Here is a 17,097-nt window from a genome sequence, read left to right on the forward strand (position 1 = left end):
ATTTGTGTCATGTAGCTTAAGCAGTGCTTAGAGGATATTTGTACCTTTACATGCTTCTATTAGAAAATAAATGTATGGCCCTGGCCGGTTGGCTCAGTGGTAGAGCGTCGGCCTGGCGTGCAGAAGTCTCAGGTTCGATTCCCGGCCAGGGCACACAGGAGAAGCGCCCATCTGCTTCTCCACCCCTCCCCCTCTCCTTCCTCTCTGTCTCTCTCTTCCCCTCCCGCAGCTGAGGCTCCATTGGAGCAAAGATGGCCCGGGCGCTGGGGATGGCTCCTTGGCCTCTGCCCCAGGCGCTAGAGTGGCTCTGGTCGCAACAGAGCAACGCCCCGAAGGGGCAGAGCATCGCCCCCTGGTGGGCGTGCCGGGTGGATCCCGGTGGGGAGCATGCGGGAGTCTGTCTGACTGTCTCTCCCCGTTTCCAGCTTCAGAAAAATACAAAAAAAAAAGAAAATAACTGTCTACAATCAATATTCCAAGCTTCCACTTTAAGAAGATATACCTGACCAGGCCATGACGCAGTGGATAGAGTCAGACTGGGATGTGGAGGACCCAGGTTCAAAACCTCAAGGTCGCCTGACCAGGCGGTGGTGCAGTGGATGGAGCGTCGGACTGGGATGCTGAGGACCCAGGTTCAGGACCCTGGGGTCGCCAGCTTGAGCGCGGGCTCATCTGGTTTGAGCGGAGGGGTCACCAGCTTGGACCCAAGGTCGCTGGCTCAGGCAGGGGGTTGCTCAGTCTGCTGAAGGCCTGCAGTCAGGGCACATATGGGAAAGCAATCAGTGAACAACTAGGGTGTCGCAATATGCAACGAAAAGCTAATGATTGATGCTTCTCATCTCTCTCCCTTTCTGTCCGTCTGTCCCTGTCTATTCCTCTTTCTGACTCTCTCTCTCTCTGTCTCTGAAAAAAAAAAAAAAAAACCTCGAGGTCACTGGCTTGAGCATGGGCACACCAGCTTGAGTGCAGGGTTGCTGGCTTAAGTGTGGGATCATAAACATGACCGCGTGGTCACTGGCTTGAGCCCAAAGGTAGCTGGCTGGAAGCCCAAGGTTGCTGACTTGAGTCCAAGGTTGCTGGCTTGAGAAAGAGGTCACTCATTCTGCTGTAGCCCCACCCCCCGTCATATTGGAAAGCACATATTGGAAATCAATCAATGAACAACTAAGGAGCTGCAATGAAGCATTGATGCTTCTCATCTCTCTCCCTTCCTGTCTGTCTGTCCCTATCTGTCCCTCTCTGTGTCACTCTCTCTCTGTCTCTGTCACACACAAAACAGAAGCTAGAAAAAGATCACAGTGAACATAACTTCCACATATGAGAAGCAATCAATGAACAACTGAAGTGATGTGACTACGAGTTGGTGTTTCTCATCTCTCTCCTTTCCTAGCTGTCTGTCTCTCTCTCAATCTCTTGCGTACTCTCTCTCTCTCACTAAAAAAAATAATAATAATTTTAAAAATAACAGATAAAGACATTCAGGAAGGAAGGAAAGAAGGAAGAAGGGCGGAAGGAAGGAAGAAAGGAAGGGAGGGAGGGAGGGAGGGGAAGGGAGGGAGGGAGGGAGGGATGGGGGGAGGGAGAGAGGAAGGGAAGGAAGGAAGGAAAATGAGAGAGAAAGATAGAAGGGAGAAAAAGGGAGGAAAGATATATATATATATATATAATTTATAATTATATTCATTATATATAAATGAATGAGTGAATGACAGATCAATACCTCTCATGAATATAAACACAAATGTTTCTAACAAAGTTTAGGAATATATAGAAACGATAATACATTATAACTAAATGGGCATTATTTCATAAATTCAAGTTTATTGTAACATTAGGAAATCAACAACAAAAAACACAGGATCATTCCAATAGATTCAAGAAAAGCATTTAATAAAATTCAACATGTATTCAGGATTAAAAACTCTCAGTAACCTAAGAATAAAAGAGAACTTCTTAGCCTGACCTGTGGTGGTGCAGTGGATGGAACATTGATCTGGTGTGCTGAGGTTGCCAGTTTGAAGCCCCAGGCTTGCCTCGTCAAGGCACATATGAGAAGCAACAAGAAACTAATGAACTACTAAAGTGAAGCAACTATGAGTTGATACCTCTCACTCCTCTCAATCCCTCTCTCTGTAAAATTAATAAATAAAATATTTTTTAAAGAAAATGTACAATATCTGTACCCTAAAAACTAAAACACTTTGTGGACAAAAATTAAAGAAGGTCTAAATCAGTGGTAGTCAATCTGGTCCCTACCTCCCATTAGTGGGCATTCCAGCTTTCATGGTGGATGGTAGCGGAGCAACCAAAGTATAAATAAAAAGATAAATTTAACTATAGTAAGTTGTTTTATAAAGATTTATTCTGCCAAACTTAGCGAAAATCTGACATAAAGTACTTGGTAAGTAATTATTCTTATATGCTTTAACTTGCTGTAACTCTGCTTTATAAATTTTATAAAGTAAAGTTACTTCCCTACTTTATAAATCACCATTACTGTGGAACCGGTGGGCGATTAGAAAATTTTACTACTAACAGAGATACAAAAGTGGGCAGTAGGTATAAAAAGGTTGACTACCCCTGGTCTAAATAAACAAGATATACCATGTTTATGGATAACAAGACTCACTGTTTTTAAGATGTAAATTCCTCTGAAATTGATGTATAGGTTATATACAATGTAAGAGAAATATAATATAGATTAAATACAATCACAATCAAAATCCCAGTAGACTTTTTGTGTAGAAATTGACCAGCTGATTCTAAACTTATATAAAAATGCAACATAAAAGAACTAGGTTGGAGGACATACACTACCTGTTCTCAAGACTACTATAATCAGAAAGGTATATCGGTACAAGAATAGACATATAGATCAATGGAACAACATAGAAAGTCTGGGAATAAAGCCACACATATGCAGTCAGTTGATTTTTGACAAAGTTACCAAGGCAAGTGGAGAAAGGGTATTTTTTTTCATCAAATGGTGCTGGAACAATTGGATATGGAGTGGAAAGAAAAAAATCTGTGCCTTTATCTTATATCATTCACAAAAATTAACCCAAAATAAGATAAAAACCTAAACATGAGAATTAATAATATAAAACTTCTAGAAGTAAAGAGAAGAGAAATTCTTGGGTTGGATAAAGATTTGTAAACTTAGGTTAGGTTAAGATTTCTTAGAACACAAAAAGCATAAGTCATAGAGGGGGGAATTGATAAATGGCACTTCATCAGAAGTAGTAACTGAAATATATGAAAAGATGCTCAGTAATATTAGTAATTAAGGAAATGCAAATTAAAACCATAATAAAATACCACTTCAAACACCACTAGAAAGGCTGAAATGAAAATAACTAATCCTGCGCAGTGGATAAAGCGTTGATCTGGAACGCAGAGGTTGCCGGTTCAAAACCCTGGGCTTGCCTTGTCGAGGCACGTATGGGAGTTGATACTTTCTGCTTCTTCTCCTTCTCTCTCTCTCTCTCTCTTTCTCTCTCTCTCCTCTCTTTCTGAAAAATGAATAAATAAAATAAAAAAATATATGTATATATGTATATGTATATGTGTGTGTGTATATATATATAATATATATAATATATATATATAAGCCAAAGGGTTATTTAAAATAATTAATTTTTTTAAAAACCTAATCCTACCAACAACATGGATAAATCTCAAAAACATGCTAAATGGAAAAAACAGACATAGGTGCTCTCCCTCCTAGGAACACGCCAGCGCGGTTCCCACCTGCCTCCCTCTCCTCCCCCATCCCCCCCAAGGCATGGTTTCCTTGTCTCTTTCTTTCTCTTAAGCTCTAAGGGCCCCTCTTTTTCCTCTGTAACTTGTTTCCTAAAGCCTATTTCTTCTACCTCTATGACTTTCTAAATAAACTTTCTCTTATATTAAAAAAGAAGAAGACATAAAAAACAATATTATGCAGGATTCCATTTACATAAAATTTTAGATAAGACAAAACTTCAATAAGGGAAGGCAGATTGATGGTTGCCAATTCCCTGAGCTGTAAAGTGGGACCATCCCCATTAGTACCTTCCTCACAGGGTTGTCGCTAGAATTAAATAAGAACTAAATGAGAACATATCTACAAGAATATTAGCACAGTATTTTGCACATGGAAAGAGTTCAATAATTGTTCACTATATTTTTTTAATTATTGATATATTTGTGGCAGAGCCTGCTAGGCTCACCCATAATCATGTCTTCTCCTTCCCTCCTATCGTCTAGCCTCCAAGCAACTAGTATGCAACTAGTTCTCAGGTCGAATGTGGATGAAAGTGATATGACTTACCTCTGGATGAAGCAGTTAAGAGTGGGCTGCCTTCTCCATGATCTCTCTGTTTGCTGGAGGATGGAGAGGATCCAATGGAGGACTCTGAGACCCTAGATGATAATGGAGCCACAATATAGAAAGAGCTTGGTTGGACTGTGAAACAAGCAAAAAATAAACCTTCATTGCATTAAGCCATAAAGAGCTGGGTAAGTTCTTATTGTTGGTCATTGTTACAACATTAGCCTACTTGACTAATCCAATATACATACACAGGGTGAGGCAAAAGTAGGTTTACAATTATAAGTACGCAAAACACAGAGGTTATTCTTGTATTATTTGTGAGGTTGTTTGGCAATAGGGAAAGGTCACGTGAGGAACCAGGCCCGGGAACTTTGGCTGAAACTGCGGATACCCATGCCCGCCAAAAAGAAACAGCAGGGAGCCCTTTGGAAAAAACCACCATCTGTCAGCCAGTGAAATTTCACCAGGTCATATCAACTCGCCATCACCCTACCAATCCTATAAATTACCCCCCAGGGGAAGAATCCTCGGGACATCTCTGGCTGGGTTTCCAATCCAGAGAACCTCATCTGGGGAGCGCTGTACTAAATAAAGCTTTTGCTGTTCCACACTTTGTGGCTACGCCCTTCTTTCTTCCTTGGTGGGGAAAATACCTTACATTATTATTTAATTATTGTGCTATTTTCCATGCAAATAACTGTAAACTTACTTTTGCCCCAACATAATATGTAGAGCCATATACAATATTGCTCTATCCTTATCCTTCCTATTCTGAATACTGAAGTACTTCTTACTTTTAAATAAGTTTCAAAGACAGGTTAAGTAACCTGCTGAAAACCACACAGCCACCAGGTAGCAGAGCTAGAAATTAAACTTATCCATGTGTTTGATTTCTGCCATTGGCTCTGTGGTAGGCCCTGTTATGGGCCTGAAGACACAAAGGTACAGGGAGACAAAGTCTTCTAGGTGCTGGGGGGGGGGGGGGGGGAGTCATTCACTGCAGCCCCGGGCAGAATGGATGGAGCCCGTGCAATGCCCTTGCCTCTCTGGTCCCCTCCCCCAGCTCCGCAACCTCTCAGAGCTGTGGAACCCCAGCAACAGCCCTGGGACATTTCCTGAGGCCTCTGTTTTCCTTGGCCCTGCAGTGGGAGACAGTGTGCCCAACAAGGTGGAAAACAAGACTGGGGTGGGGGATGTGAGGGGCAGCAGACCTCCCAGCAACCTGTCCCTGTCACTCGTGGGAGAGGAGGAACAGAGGGGGCTGCCCTTCCACCTACACACACCCCCAGCCCATCCAGGCCATTGTTCCCTTGTTGTGACAGGGGGTTCGGGCTTGCTTAGGTGCAGACCGGGGGCTTCCTCCCCAGCCGGCCGTGCTTGGACAGCTGGAGGAAACAGGCGGCTGGTGAGCCAGCTCTCCACTCCAACAACAACAGGCTGTCGGCCCACTGGCGGCTTTGCTGGGGGCCGGCCTGGAGCCAGAGTGGCCACCCCACTCCACCCCGCCACTGGCAAAACATGTTTTCTTGTTTTCTGAGGGGGAGGAGGGGACCGTACCCATCCTGAGCAAACATGGGAGCTGATAAGCCTGGAGAGGTCTGGCTGCCAGGCTGCCAGGTGGGTCTGCGGAGGCTGGGACCAGGCTGAGCCCAGCCTGGAGGTCACTCGGGCCAGAGTGCCAGGCTCAGGGTCCAAGCGGGGACAGCGGGCAAGGTCCTGGCCACTCTGGCGATAAAGCACCCAACCCCACGTCTTCCTTCACTGGAAAGGGAAGCGCTCAGGGACTGCCAGGCCACAGTGCCATGGTCGACCTCAGAAGCGCAGCGGCCTAACCTCTGAGTGCCGGAGCGCCCCCATCCACTGGGAGCCTGCTTCTCAGCCAGTCCCCACGCCAGCACCGCCCCAGCATCTCCACTTCCAGTGCTCACCAAGAGTATGAAAAGTAAAGAGTGTCACCGCTCACCTTTGTCAGCTGAGGAGCCTGAGGCTCAGAGACACGAGGCTCTGTGTCCAAGGACACACAGAATGGTCCACAGGTGGGATATCAATCCGCCAGACCACGAAGTTCATGCTCTTTTCAGCGGCCCCCACAGCCTTTCCTTTTGTGGGCTGCTGCCTTACCTTCCTAGGGCTGCAGTGGGGGCATTATCAGCCTCCCGTAGTCACCCTCATTCTTTATCAGGAAGCTCAAAACAAACCCATTAGATCAATGTCTTAGCTTGGAGTCCCCCCAAAATAAACGCTGAGGTAAGGATTTGAGCGCAAAGTAGTTTATTCGGGAGCTGATCCCAGGAAGGTCCCGTGGGGAAGAGAAATAAGAAAGGGAGGAAACTAATATGGGGCACTGGTGGACCAGGACTGCTCTGGGCATCTGGGGCTCAGCCCCACTGGGGATCTCTGGACACAGCATAGAACAGCAATGTCCCCTGAGACGCAAGGAAGCTGAAATATTTATCCACCACTCCCACCCATTCTTAGTGAAGGGCTGCCCCGGGTACTTTAACTTTTCAAGTTTCCAGACTGTGCTATGAGGGGGCTGAGCTTGCTCCTAAAGCCAGAGAATGTCCTCAGGCAGAAAAATGCAAGTTGACATGACAGCAAGTACAAGAATAGTCAATGCCAAAGGGACATAACTGAGGCACTGACAGCCCCTGCTGCAATTAGTAAAACAGAGCATCACCCCCGAGTTATTAACACACTATTAAGATCAACTTGATGGCCAGTTGGTTCAGTGATAGAGCATCGGCCCAGCATGTGGATGTCCCAGGTTCAATTCTCGGTCAGAGCACACAGGAGAAGTGACCATCTGCTTCTCTACCCCTCCCCTCCCCCTCTTCCTTCTCTCTCTCTCTCTCTCTCTCTTTGTCTCTCTTCTTCTCCTGTAGTCATGGTTTGAATGGTTCAAGTGAGTTGACCCCAAGTGCTGAGAATGGCCCCATGGCCTTGCTTCAGATGCTAAAATAGCTTGGTTGCCAAGCAATGGAGCAAATGGCCATAGATGGGCAGATAATCACCCGGTAGGGGGCTTACTGGGTGGATCCCATTCTGGGTGCATGCAGGAGTCTGTCTCTCTGCCTCCCCGCTTCTCACTTAAGAAAAAATTTTAAAGTAAAAGATAAATAAACGATCAACTTAAGAGGCTTTTGTAGTAGTCCAGAGGAGAAAGTACAACCCACGCAGCCTCCCCCACAGTGGTCGGCAAACTCAGTCAACAGAGCCAAATTCAATAATACAACGATTGAAATTTCCTTTCAGAGACAAATTTTTTAAACTTAAACTATATAGGTAGGTACATTCCTTATCAAGGTAGCGCCCGCACGTGATATTTTGTGGAAGAGCCACTCTCAGGGGGCCAAAGAGCTGCATGTGGCTCGCAAGCCGCAGTTTGCCGACCTCTGCCCTAAACCATACAGGGATCACTGAGGAAAATGTTCAAAATTCAGGTTTACACAGAACTCAGACTGAACAATGCTGATCTAACCACCACCTATATTGCGTTGCATTAATGACCCCAACTCTTCACCCCTCCCTGAACCACAGCCTGTGTCATTTGACTTGGTAGTTTTTCTCACTGCAGAGAAGGGGCTCCTTTCCTACGCCTGGAATCTGGGCTGGCCCTATGGCCTGCTTTGACCAACACAATGCAACAGAAGTGACTGTGGGCCCGTTTCGAGCCCAGGTTCCTGAGGCCTCACGTGTCTGCATCTGCTCTCTTGCATCTCAGTCACTTCAAAAGAACATGGCTGGGCTAGCCTAAGGAAGGATGGGAGACATGGGGAATAGGGCAAAGCCACCAGTCACTCCACACAAGGCAGTCTAGATCAGCCGACAGCCGGCCAACCCCCGATATGTGAGTGAGCCCATCCAAGTTCAGCAGGGCTGCCTAGCCAGCTCCCCAGGTTACTCCCAACCTGTGAGCCATAAATTCTTATTGTTGTACACCCCTGAGATGTTACGGTCACTATGTAGAAAAAGCTGACTGATAGACTACGCTTCCAGGTATTGGACCACTGTGCTCTAGCCTTTCTATCAATGGCTGACCAGCTTCTGCTCACACACCTCCATCAACAGGAATCCGATTACCTTCAAAGGCAGCCTAGTCCCAAAATCTTTTTATATTTTGGGTGCAAATCTTTCTTCGTGTCCTTCAACCCTTGAAACAAATTCCTAGAGCCACAAGCGAGCGGCCCAGACCCTCTCCTGGACCTGTCTGCACGTTCCTGTGAGTGTCATCCAACCCCTTCAAAGTCAGCAAGTCCAAAATGAAAGGCTTCTCTTTCCTCTCTCTGTTTTGCCAGAGAATCTCTGAAGCCTGGCTCTTCCTCACCCCCTGCATTGCAATAATTACCAAGTCATGGAGATTCTGTTCTCAGAGTCACACATCACTCTCCAGCGATGGCCTCATGTCTCTGGCCTCGATCCCTCTAACAACACCTCCCTGCCAACAGGGAGTCTCACTCCTCCAGTCCTTCCTCCACATCCAGCTACAGTACTCTGTTCTTCCATCTTTTATTCAAAGAATGTTACCTTGCTCCTACTCTGTCCTAGGAACTGTTCTAAGGACAATGAAATAAAAGGCACAGGCTTCATTCTCAAGGAGTTCATCTAGTGACAGGACTTACCTTTCTAGCACACGGGTCATCCGATCCTGATAATATTATCCTTTATTGGATGCCTGTTATATACCAAAAACCTTATATCAATATCTCAAATCCTTCCAACAGTTCTACTGAGTTCCATTGTATCCATTTTTATAGATGAAGAAACTGAGGCTTTGGAAGTTCAAGTGACTTGCTCAAGCCACAGCTCCTAAGTGGCAACATCTGACTGTTGGTCCCAAAACTCAGGCTCTTCCTGTGGCGCCAAACTGCTTTCCAGGCTGTTATCATATCTCTCCCCTTCTCAAAATTTCAGCAGCCCCCATGTCTAACAGAATAAAAGCCTGTCTCTTTAGCACAGGCTTTGGAGCCTCCCCTGTTGCTATGCTCATACCGGGCCATCATGGTCCAGTGTGTCCGCCTCCCTTGACTTGTGCTGTTTCCTTAGCTTGCATTGTTCTCCCTCACTCCCTGGCCTATCCATTGCTCAAGACCCAGCTCGGGTGCACCTTCTCCAGGAAGTCTCCTCAGCTAGCAAGACGTTCTTATATTCCTTTCAGCACCGTCTCCCACAGCAGACTTAGGGGTCCTTGTAGAAAAAGACTGAGCCTGACCCATCTCCAGGTTCCCTGGCCACAATTCACTGATGGTTTGCACTTAGTAGCTGTGGAACCAGACAAAATGAATTGGATTGGATGGCTGAAAATAGTAAGCAGGGTCAATCATGGGACAGAAATCAGCTGTGTAGATTCATTCAACCAATATTTATTGAGCAACTACTATGTGCTTAGTCAGGATTCTTGGTTATAAATAGTAGTGACGGCTAACACACATGGAAAAAAATACTGGAGGGATATAGAGTGGCACAAAAAGACTTATAACGTTTAGAAAACCACCAGGAATCCAGGAAAGCTCATCAGAAGGAGCTTACATTTTGGAAGTAGAGGTGAGGAGAGACCTCAGAGATCATCTATTGCAATATTTCCCAAAGTGTTCTCAATGGAAAGGGTAAGTGAGTGACACTGGTTAACTTAGATTTATTTCAGGACTTCTCGGAGCCTTTGATATGTCCACATTCACTGTGAAAGTCCAGGAGTAGAAGAGGTCATCAACTTTGCCCTTATTTGACCATGCAACACTTTCCTTGGAGGGTATTCTGCTGGACAACGGTTCAGCAGACCACATTTAGGGAAACCCCGATCTAACTCAACCCTCAGTTTCAGACAGGGAAACTGAGGGACTTTCCTGGCCTCACTGGGTCCCTGGCCTCCTGACTGTCAGCCCAGGACTTAGGGAAGGGACTCATTCCAAGGAGAGGAGGTAAGCATGAGGGCAGGAACCTGGGCCAAGGAATCCCTGAGGCCCTCCCGGTCCCGCACTGCAAACATGAGCTCACCCTCCAGGTGCAGCTGAACAATGCACACACTCTAGGCCTGCAGGGCCCACTTCCCCCTCTGGAAACCCCTTCAGGGGAATAGGAGAACAGACATGGGCAGCACTAGGCAACTAAGGCCCAACCCCCAGCGGCCTCAGCCCCAAGAGAAAGGGGGAGGACACCCAGCAATTAGCAGGAGCTCAGCGCCTGGCTGTGGAGTTGGGCACGCTGGAGTCCAGCCCCAGCTCTGCCACGTGGCTGTGGGACCTGGGGAAAGGTTAGTTAATTCTGAGCCTTGGCCTCTTTGGCTAATCAGATCAGTTGAAACATTATAAATGTATGTAAAGTACGAAGCATTGTTTAGATATGAAGAATTATTGCTGTATCAGAGATCAGTTATAAAACACTGTGGGGACTTCCACAAAAGGAGACGTCTCCTATTTGGTTATATCTGGCAGATACAAGAGAATATTAACACTGAAGTACACATTCCAGATATGTTGTATTTCCTGAGTGCCACTATTTTGCCAGGAACTGTGCTCAGTGTTACACACACAAGCGCGTGCACACACACACACACTGTCTCCTCATGCTACTTTGCAACTTCATCTCCATGCCCTTGATGTGACAGTCCAGGCAGACTAGAATATGTTTTCCCATCTTCACCTGAACAATTTCCTTGCAAACTCAGATGAGGTATCCCCTCCTCAGGTCTTCCTAGCCTCTTCTCCCTCCAGGATAAGTTGGGTGCCTCTGCTGTGCTCTCTCTGTACAGATCCTCATCACTGATCTTCCTACCATAGAGCAATCTCACCTGTCTGTACATCTGTCTCCCCTGGTAGTTTGTGAATGACTTGAGGGCTATGGGTCTATACAGGTTTAGTGAATGAATGTGTAACCCAGCTTTCAGCTCTTTCTCTTGTGGAAAACCTGGGGTTTTCCTCATATAAATCCTTGAAGCAAGAGTCTACCTGTCTTCACATCTGCCCCAAAGAAAATACAATCCACAAAGCATCTGCGTGATGGAGATTCTGTAAGGAAGACAGAGAACATGCATACCCCACAACAAGATCCCCCAAACATTCATCAGGCACATTTATTCCTAGGTTCCTTTGCACCACCTCAGTGATAGGCAAAATGATGAGGCCCCTTGCAAGATGTCCACGTCCTTATACCCAGAACCTGTGACTATGTCGGGTTACATGGCAAAGGAGAATTAAAGTTGCAGACAGAATTAAGATGGCTAGTCACCTGACATTGAGATTGGAAGATTATCCTAGATGATCAAGGGGGTCATTAAAAAGTGGAAGAGGAAGGCAGAAGTGGAGGCCAGAGTGATGTGATGTGAGGACTCAAACTAGCTTTAAAGATGGAGAAAGGAGGATTCCAAAATGGCTACAGAGTGGGTAGAAGCTACACTCACCTGCTCCCAGATTTACAGCTAGATTATAGAGCAATCAACCTGAATAACCAACTGCAGGCTAACGGCACTGAAACATTATAACCAAGGATTTATAGAAGAAGCCACATAGAAACTGGTGGGAAGAGTGGAGTCATGAAAGGGCTGGCCCTGCACTCAGGTGCAGCAGCTCAGAAGCCAGAAGGATATCACAGATGCAAACCCCCACCCCTGGGGCACGAGGTCTCAATCCCATTAGGGATCCCAACCCAGAGCCACAGAGACAGGAAGAGGAGGCTGCATAGCATCTGGTGGCGAAAATCAGTGGGGATTCAGTCAGCCTGGACCCAGCCAGTGGGAAACAGGCACTCCCATTATTGCAACAGCAGCCTGGGGAGTGCACTGCTGGGTCTCTGACTGCTGACAAGGCCATACTTGGGTCCTGTGGAGGGATCTGCTGCCTGCACCCAGCAGTGACATTGGGAGTACTCTTTTTCTGGGGAGGCCCTTGGCAGAGACTCAGATAATGACTGTGTGGCTTTGCAAAGGGGACTGGGTTGGCTTTAGCTCAGTGGTTCCTTCGAGTCAAGCTCACTTGCAAAACGGCCCAGTCACCCCCACCTCGAGCACACAACCAGCACCCTTCCCCCATTTGTTGTAACACTTAGCCAACCCCATCCTGCTGAGTTCAGTGGCACAAGGGGACCAGAGTGCCACATAGAGCCGGGACTTTTGGACAGTGTCTCCTGGAAAAGTTTTTACCCAGGAATTAGATGGGTGCTGGGGTGTATGGCTACATTGCAGGGGGATAGAGTGGCACTCCTATGACCATGGTGAGTTCAACCCGCACTACTCCAGGAAGTGGAAGAAGTGCCTGCCCCCTCCTACAGGTTTGTGGGCACCACCCCGAGCAGGAGACTGCTTGGGTCAGCCCTGCCAGTCCTGAATACCTCACCCGATGGGCTGAGCTCTGTGGGAGGGAAGGGAAAGCAGCTTAGAACAGGGGCAAAGTGTGAGTCCTTTGGAGGCTATAGGCTGGGACCAGGACAAAAGTGCTTAGCCCCCTCCTACGGGCTGGGCCAGCATTGCCCCCCAATGGGAGGCTCTTTTGACCTGTCCCCCTGAGCTCAGGGTGGCTGAGCTTGTTCCTGCAGAGCAGATGGCTGGCTGTACCCAACCTGAACCTGCAGCGGCCCCTCCAGGGGGAACTATTGATAGATTTGGAGACTCAAGCAGAGGCTGAGTGGTTTGGTTCTACAGTAGGAGCCGTTTCTCCCTCATTGAGTGCCTGACTGAGTGATCACCAGGGAGGGGACCCACTAGCCCTGTCCTCTCAATCCCGGTTGCCCCACCCTACTGAGTTTGCAACCTGCGGAAGGGGCTGTAATTCGTGGCAGGCCTGGGCCACTCTACAATATTTCCTTGGATGACTCTGGAAGACTAGTCAACCTCAGGGAGAGGCAGAGTAACTGACAGGTGGAGGTGATGCTCAGTGAGCCTTGGCCCTTTTACAGATCTGCCTCCAACTCTGGGATAGAGGAAGTTGACCCTGATCCACAGATTGGCCCTCCCAAACGCATCCAGGTCCAGTAGATGAAGGCACAAACGGTGAACAGTGGGGCAGCTCCAGATAGATATCCCAAGGCCTTTTACACACAACATCTGTACTTGAACCCTGCCCACGTGGAAACAAAACCAACACAACCAGTGGTGGGCTTCAGACCACACCAGAGTTCAACCCAACTAGCCACAGAAGTGGTACTCCCAAAGGGGGAGTCTGGCAGGCACCAGACCCTGTTGGGTGTCCATCTCAGAGGGCCGCCCCTGCACAGTGTCTCATACACAGTGATCAAGGTTTACCCTTATAGTCAGCCAGTCTGAAGGGTTAACTCCACCCTCAAAAGAGCAACAGCTCAACTACAACAGGAGGGTACACATAACCCACAAGAAACATTCATGGAGCACAGAGCTCAGGTGACCTGAAAGATTCTACCACTGAGTCCAATTAGATGCCTTCATCATAAAGCCAACATAACAAGTTTGGGAATCATAGGAGATCTACCTTATACACAGAGATAAAATAAGGAGACAAAGAGATATGCCCCCAAATAAAATAACAAGAGAAATTCCCAGAAAAATAATTAAATGAAATAGGAACAACCAGAATACCAGATACAGAGTTTAAACCAATGGGTATAAGGACCTTAGAGGAAGAATGGATGATGTCAGTGAGAACTTTAACAAAGAGATAGTAAGCATTAAAAAGGACATAGAAATCATAAAAAAGAACCAGTTAGAAATGAAGAATATGCCCTTGCCAGGTAGCTCAGTTGGTTGGAGCATCATCCCAATATGCCAAGGTGACAAGTTCAATCTCTGGTCAGAGCACATACAAAAATCAACCAATGAATGCATAAATAAGTGGAAAAACAAATCAATGTTCCCCCCACTCTCTGCTCTCTCTCCCTTCCTTTCTTTCTAAACTCAATTTTTAAAACAGAAATGAAAAATACAATATCTAAAATGAAGAATACCAGGCCCTGGCCGGTTGGCTCAGTGGTAGAGTGTCGGCCTGGCGTGCAGAGGTCCCAGGTTCGATTCCCGGCCAGGGCACACAGGAGAGGCGCCCATCTACCTCTCCACCCCTCCCCCTCTCCTTCCTCTCTGTCTCTCTCTTCCCCTCCCGCAGCGAGGCTCCATTGGAGCAAAGATGGCCCAGGCGCTGGGGATGGCTCCTTGGCCTCTGCCCCAGGTGCTAGAGTGGCTCTGGTCGCAACAGAGCGACGCCCTGGAGGGGCAGAGCATCGCCCCCTGGTGGGCAGAGCGTCGCCCCCTGGTGGGCGTGCCAGGTGGATCCCGGTCCGGCGCATGCGGGAGTCTGTCTGACTGTCTCTCCCCATTTCCAGCTTCAGAAAAATACAAAAAAAAAAAAAAAAAATTTTAATTTAAAAAAATAAAAAAAATAAAAATAAATAAAATGAAGAATACACTAGGAAGAATCAACAGCAAGTTTGATGAAGCAGAGGACTGAATCAGCAATTTAGAGAACAAGATAACAAGCACCCAAGCAGAGCATCAAAAAGAAAAAAGAATTTTAAAAAGTGAGGAAAGTCTAAGGGACCTCTGGGACAACATCAAACGTAACAACATCCACATCATTAGGGGTACTAGAAAGAGAAGAAAATGAACAAGGGGTAGAGAATCTGTTTGAATAAATAATGGCTGAAACCTTCCCTAACCTGGTGAAGGAAAAAGTCACACAAGTTCAGGAAGCACAGAGTCCCAATCAAGATGAACCCTAAGAGACCCACACCAAGACATATCGTAATTAAAGTGGTAAAAATTAAAGACTATGAGAGAATCTTAAAGGTAGCAAGAGAGAGAATTAGTTACCTACAGGAGAGTTCCCATAAGGCTTCTCAGTTGATTTCTCAACAGGAACATTTCAGGCCAGAAGGGATTGGCATAAAATATTCAAAGTGATGAAAAGCTAGAACTTGCAACCAAGACTACTCTATCCAGCACTATCATTTAAAGTTGAAGGTGAAATAAAGAGCTTCTCAGACAAAAAAAAAAAAAGAGAGAGAGAAAAAAAATTAAAGAGTTCATTACCACAAAATCAGTATTGCAAGAAATGTCAAAGGGCCTGCTTTAAAAAGAAAAATATATAGATAGAAAGAGAAGAACATAGTTATAAAGATTAAAATGGCAATAAATAAATACCTATCAATAATAACTTTAATTGTAAATGGGTTAAGTGCTCCAATCAAAAGGCACAGGGTAGCTGAATGGATAAGAGAACATATCCTGTAGATATGCAGTCTACAATAGACCAACCTCAGAACAAAAGATACACATAGACTGAAAGTGAAGCAATGGTAAAATGAATTCCATGGAAATGGAAATAAACAAAATCTGGGGTAGTAATATTTGTATCTGCCAAAATAGACTTTAAAACAAAGATCAGAATAAGAGACAAAGAAGGTCACTACATAATACTAAAGGAATTGATCCAACAAGGGGATATAACTCTTGTAAGTATATATGCACACAACATAGAAGCACTTAAATATATAAAGAAAATCTTGGTGTACATTAAAGGAGAAATTGACAGCAATACAGTCTTATAGGTAATTTAACACCCCACTGTCATCAATGGATATTCCAAAAAAATCAACAAGGCAAAACAGTGACCTTAAATGACACACTAGATCAACTAGGTTTGATATTTACAGAATATTTTATCTCAAACTAGTAGAATATATACTCTTCTCAAGTGCACATGGAACATTCTCAAAGGTAGACCACATGATAGGACACAAAATAAGTCTTAACAAATTTATAAAGATTGAAATCATATCAGCATCTTCTCAGATCACAATGGTATAAAACTAGAAATCAACTACAATAAAATAACTGAAAAATATTCAAACACATGGAGGCTAAATAGCATGATTTTAAACAATGACTGACTTAACAATGAGATCAAGGATGAAATAAAAAACTATTTGCATTCCCTGGCTGAATAGCTCAGTTGGTTAGATCATCGTCCCAATGCACAAAGGTTGTGGGTTTAATTCCCCCGTCAGGGCACATATAGGAGCAGATTGATGATTCTTTCTCTCTCTCTCTCTCTGAAATCAATAATAATCTTTTTTAAAATTACTTGGAAACAATTAAAATGAATACACAACAACCCAAAATCTATGGGACACAGCAAAAACAATCCTGAGAAGGAAGTTCATAGCATTACAGGCATATCTCAAGAAACAAGAAAAATCTCAAATAAACAATCTAACCACACACTGAAAAGAACTAGAAAAAGAACTATTAATACAAAGCCCACAGTAAGTAGAAGGAAGGAAATAATAAAGATCAGAGTGGAAAGAAATTACATAGAGACTAAAAAACAATACAAAAGATCAATGAAACCAAGAGCTGGTACTTTGAAAAGATAAACAAGATTGACGAAACTTTAACCAGACTAATAAAGAAAAAAAGAGAGAAAGGACCCAAATGGATAAAATCAGAAATGAAAAAGAAGTAACAAGTGACATCACAGAAATACAATGGATTGCAAGAAAATACTACGAACAGCTATATGCCAACAATTTGGACAACCTGGGTGAAAGGGATAAATTCCTAGAAATATACAATCTTCCAAAAGTGAATCAGGAAGAATCAGCAAACCTGACTAGATCAATGACAACTAATGAAATTGAAGTAATAATCAAAAAACTTCCAGCAAACAAAAGTCCTGGACCAGATGGCTTCACGGGTGAATTTTATCAAACATCCAAAGAAGAACTAGCACCTATCCTTCTTAAACTACTCCAAAAAATGTAAGAGGAGAGAAGACTTCCAAGCTTTTTTCATGAGGCCAGCATTATAGTAATTCCAAAACCAGACAAAG

This window comes from Saccopteryx leptura, chromosome 3 (genome assembly GCF_036850995.1).
Source record: "Saccopteryx leptura isolate mSacLep1 chromosome 3, mSacLep1_pri_phased_curated, whole genome shotgun sequence".
Lineage (NCBI taxonomy): Eukaryota > Metazoa > Chordata > Mammalia > Chiroptera > Emballonuridae > Saccopteryx > Saccopteryx leptura.